Source organism: Apium graveolens, chromosome 6, assembly GCF_009905375.1.
Source record: "Apium graveolens cultivar Ventura chromosome 6, ASM990537v1, whole genome shotgun sequence".
NCBI classification, from domain to species: Eukaryota; Viridiplantae; Streptophyta; class Magnoliopsida; order Apiales; family Apiaceae; genus Apium; species Apium graveolens.
The window spans coordinates 165,937,427-165,943,426 of NC_133652.1; positions in this window are offsets into that span (position 1 = coordinate 165,937,427).

The following is a 6,000-nucleotide window of genomic DNA, read 5'->3' on the forward strand; positions in this document are numbered from 1 at the left end:
GTCAGCAAGCAGAATGAGAGTTGAGAAAGAGAGGTTGGCCATTTCTTCCGGAACAAGAGAGGACAAGGGTTCCACCTTAGTAGGTGAAGGTGAGGGTGTGAGGATAGTGAGCCAGGGGCAGGCCCTGATGCAAGAACAGAGAGAAATTAAGAGAAATGCATGTACAAATCCTGTGGATACCGATATTAAGATATCCTCCACTCCAACCATTTGAGCCATGTTACAAGCAGAATAACGAGCTATTTTGGATACTGTGAAACTAAATGCCTCCGCATTTCAACATTTGACATTAGTTCACCAAATTCTAGTTGGTCAATCAAACTTGGAAGCTGTAGCTACTCTTGGCTTGATTCACTCTTCAGAGTCAATAATGAGGGCTAATGATGCTATCTCAAACATCCCTGAATGTGTTGGTGATGTCCTTGAGTTTGATGATGAAATTGGAAGAGATTAAGATAATATTGAAGGAGATGATGCAGGTCCTTCCATCATAGACATTTCAGATTGGATATTTTTTAATTCCTTTCAACTAGAGGGACCGAATATGGAACTTCTATCTCTATAAAAAGAATTTATGGTTGTTCAATCCTCATCTTCCACAATAGCTCAGCTACTGGTTCAGTTTCAGAAGTCTAATATCAAGCTTCACAAGCTTCAAATTATTCAGCACCATCAATCTTGTGATAAAATGGTGAATGCAATTGATTCCCTAAAATTTGACCTCAAATGAGAGTTAGATGATCGACTGCCAATTTGCATCATGCCTCAAGTTTATTCTGTTAGGTTCGTAATCATCTGTAGAGGGGGGGGGTTGAATACAGTTTCTGCAAACAATTCGAATGATATATCCTTGATAGCTGATAGGTTATGCAAATGATATATCAATGTACGCAACACTAAAGTATAAACCTAATTTGTGCTTATATAGTGCACATTTACATAATCAGTAAGGAAACCTATTTTATTACAATAAGGAAACCTAATACATATCCATGTATATGATTGCTTCTGAGATAAAGTCCTTCATCGCCTTGAATTTCTACTTTCCTTTTCCTTCTTAAATATCTACTGATGTGACTAAATCATGATGATATCAAATACTGATCATCAAGTACTGATGACAAGTACTGATGACATCATCTTCAGTAAATCCTGATATTAAGTCCTGATAGCTTATCTCCTGATATCATCAATTATATCTAAAAATATTCCCCAACTTGTGCATTATATAAATATGTACAAGTTCCAATTGATGATGTCAAAACTATCTAAATATAGAAATTGAGTAAATATATTCATTCATACTTCAGTGAATATCAGACTTTATTCTTTATTCTGAACTCTAACACAGTCCTGAGCTTCTTCAAGAAACTTTCTCAACATATTTTCTTCCATTACATCCAAATACCATTGCATCCTCTATTCGTGTTCTTTCAATTCATCTATTGATTCATCATTATGATAGATGGCAGCCCTGAGGTCATGTAACTTTGAATTTCCAAGAGATAGATCATCCAGTTCCAGAAACCCAATCTTCTCTCCATCAGGATTAAACATTAAGACTTGTCTTCCTAGACTCATTTCTATCTTTGCTCCTCCAATAGGCATATCAACAACATATTCAGTTTGATCAATGTACTTTGGAATGTAGTTTGATTTGTAAGGCATTCCTCTATGCTTCAACAGTATCAGGTTCTTTATAAATGCAGACCATCTGGAAGTTACTGGATTGGTTACCTTGAGAATTGTAGAAACAAGTACTAATTCCTGCCATGGTTTGTTTCTCAACTGTTCTTAAGCCAGCCTTAATATTCTCCCAGGTTCCATAAAATAAATCATTTTATCTCCAACAAGATCAATAACGATTTGTACTGATATGATCTTCTGTAAGTCTTCAAGCATCGCATTATCTCCAATTTCTATTAGATTAGCATGCTTCCTTAGAATCAAAGCCTCACCTATTGATGTATCATCATTTAATCTTCCCAAACCACTTATGATTCCAGGTTTTCCAGCATGAGAACTCCTACTGTAAATCTTCTTTAATGTTTCAAAGGAATCTCTTCTAGGTGCATTTTTCTTGCATCCCCATAGCAACTTTCTCTATTCTTCAAAAGTAAGTTCTGGCTTATTAGAGATTATGCTTTCAGAATCAGGATTTGATAACTCAGCTTGAATTGGGTTTGAAGAATTGTTAGGACGAAAACACGCGCTAATATTCACACAAATATACGCAACAATGATATGGTTATTATTCAACGCTAAGATGATTAACAAGTTGAGATTTTATATAACTAAGATTTTTACTAACATGCAGTTAACAAAGAGATTAAAAGGTTGAATTACTTATATGAGACAAAAATGGGATTCTAACTTCATTACTACTTCATTCAATAGCCTTTGTTCTTAACTTTAGCATGCAATGGTGATGACAACTAATCATATAACACGAAACTAGTAAATGCCAACTTTCTTTGTACAAATTCCCTACTACCAGACATCCATTAAAAAGATAGAAGCTGAATAAACACCAATTATATTGAGACCCTATATATCTATAGAATTTGACAATATAATGGTTTAATACGCAAGTTAACTATCGTGATTACATAGGGCAAGTAAGATGGTTAAAATTACCTATGAATCATGCATAACAATTACATGAACCTATGCTCGCATGGTAAGTTCTAAACCCCTATATTCACTTTCGCTTCAATAGAGATTAACCTACTATCTTATAAGTTCACGACGCTCATAAGACGAATAAGCACAACTAATACTAGGATATCATACAATCACCACACACTAAGATATCGAAATAATTTAACTATTGAAATCCATAAGTAAATCCGCTAGAACCCCATAATAATGATTAGTTCATGACCGAACTCATCATCACTGTGGGTTCCGATGAAAGCATGGTAGAATAAACCAGGACTTTATAAATGAATAATAATCAAAGTACGTAATCAAGAGTAATGGGTTTAACAAAATAAGAAAACTAGAATCCAAGATTACAACTTAAAAAAAGAATCACAAGAATAAACTAGATCATCTTCTCCTTCGTTGTATTTTTGCTCCTAGGTCTTTTCCTTATCTTCTTCTTAGTCTCCGTTATGAAAAACATCTTATTTAGGCTTTATATATGCCGTAGAATCATCCCGGGCCTCCCACAATTAAAATCAAACAAGAATCAGGATTCTCAGAATTTAGCATGGCGCGGCCGCGCGCTATATTAGCACGGGCGCGCTATCCTTCTGCTATTCTGGCGCGGGCGCGCTGGCCTTCTGGAGAAAAAATATTTTCTTGCTTTCTTGGCTGGTTTTTGATGGCGATCAATGAGCATTCATCAAAGGCACCTTCCTAACACCATTCCAAGCATAAAAACATTAGAAAACCCTTTCTGCTTCCGACTATGCCCTGAAATGCAAACACTACAAAAAAAATCAAATACACAAAAACTTGAGTAAAAAACACCAATTCGATCCCTAATTTAGCGTTCTAAGTGGATACAAATGCCACTTAACACACCCCCAAACTTGAACTGATGCTTGTCCTAAAGCATAAACAGACTCAAAGAACAAAATAAAAATACATGAATACAACGATCCCAATAGAACAACTCAATTAATCAATAAGCAACATCTCAATAAATGCAATTAGACGCACAAAGATCAATAAAATCCCACAAATCAACATACAAGCTAGAAACATGCGTGTGTGCAAATGCTTTATAAATATACTCTCGAAACTAGATCAATAACCATAACTCATCACTCATCAAGGCAATCACATGTTTATAAACAGAATAAACGCTAAACTCTAAATGATTGATAACACTTCAATTTTTTTATTGGAGTTATACAAGGATTCAAGCTTTTATTTCTAACACATAATAAACACATATATGCTTATTTGATCCTGCAATGAGTGAGGTCCACAAAAGGCTTATGTAATAATACTCATATAGCGAGCGTTAGGTTAGTGGATCCCAGACTATAAAAACCTTAGGTCACTGGGCACAAAGTCCCCTAAGAACTTAATAAATCGAGTATTAAAGAGCCCACCCGTGATCAATTATACATAACACATATTTTTTTCTTTTTTTCTTTTTTTTTCTTTTTTTTTTCAATTTCTAAGCGAGTGCGTTTCGCTCCATCTCGCACAACCCTAGACTACTCATATAAAATGAGCTGGCTAATAGCCATTTGACACCTAGCCATAACTAGCATTCAAAACTAATGTTTTTCTCCAATTTTTTTAAAAAATCCATGTTATTTTCCGCTAAGAGAATATCATACATTCTAATTATAAACAAGTGATTAAACGTCGACAAACAACAAACCATGATCATGATCTAGCACGCAAGCAACCTATAAGACTTAGTGAAAGTTTCTTGCTTCTAGCATATAAATCAACTCGATAGGACTTAACATCCCTATATACGACATCACTACACTCACATCAATATTATAAATCAATCGGCAAATTAACCTAAGTGATCATCTTATAATGTAAATGCAACTATATACAACATACTAATATGTAAAATAAAAAAACTACATGATGCAACTATATAAAACTAAACTATCATAAATATGCAAACTATATGGACACACACAAATATATATTCCTTAACTTCCACCCCCAAACTTAAAATTTTCAATGTCCTCGATAAAGGTAATAGTAAGGAATCAGGCATACCTACGTAGAATCAGGATGGTCATCACCCTCTGCGGGTGGAGTGTCAGGAGGAGGGTACACAGAATCCTCACCGAAAACTGGCCACTAGATGTCAACTCCTGTGGCTCTGAATGTTGTTCCCAATGCATGAATAAGGTATTATACAAACCTACAATGTGTAACGCCCCCAAATCCGGGGTCAGAGGATTTGGTCGTCACGATGAAACCTCTACCCAAATTAACCTGCTTAATCAATAAACAATAGCCAGCGGAAGATATTTAGCATCTATGACCCCAAACTAATCCAAGATCTTTTAAGGTTACAGTTATAGAAACAAGGATTCCAAATTCCATCAATAAATTTTTCACTTTCTTTTAAAACTCTTTTCAATAAAATTCCAACTCAAAACTAAACCCACTAGTATAACTTTGAAATGAAGTATACTACGCCCAAATTAAGACACTAAAGGTTGTTAACCTTCTTGTAGTCACAACACACACAAGTGATGGTGTCTCATCCAACTCCTATCACACAGACATGTATACTTTGTGTCCCCTATAGTTAGGGTTGTTCATCTCAGTCAGAATAAAAGAATATCAAAGGAATCCAAAATCAAATGAATAAAACTGAAAAGATTTCAAAGCTGATATTTCTCAAGGAAATAAAATCCAGAGAAAAAAATTCTGGCACAAAATGAATAAACGGGTGTTAGGGAGTATATCTCACTAACAAATACCTCTTTTTGAGAGATGTCAAAAGAAGTTATAGAAAGAGAAGGTGTTGCCAAGGTCTTAATGTATCTTTCTATTGACTCGCCATTCAATTATAGACACTTTTTCATGTTCTGAGGATATCGATAATCTTCACCGTCGTCGAAACGTAGTAGCCTCAGAAGATTCCACCATAGAAGTTTGCAACTTCCCAGGGTTCCATCCAGCTAGACACATCCATCTCGAATGAATGCGCCTATCTTAACTTACTCGTTGGTACTATATCCAATAGTCCAACAGGAACTCGATATTAGCTCAAACGTCCTCACATAGCTATATACACTCCTACACACTCTCATTTCTAGTTTAATATAACCTCGGCTCTGATACCAACCTGTAACGCCCCCAAATCTGGGGTCAGAGGACTTGGTCGTCACGATGAAACCTCAACCCAATATAACATGTTTAATCAATAAACAATAGCCAACGGAAGATATTTAGCATCTATGACCCCAAACTAATCCAAGATCTTTTAAGGTTACAGTTCTGGAAACAAGGATTCCAAATTCCATCAATAAATTTTTCACTTTCTTTTAAAACTCTTTT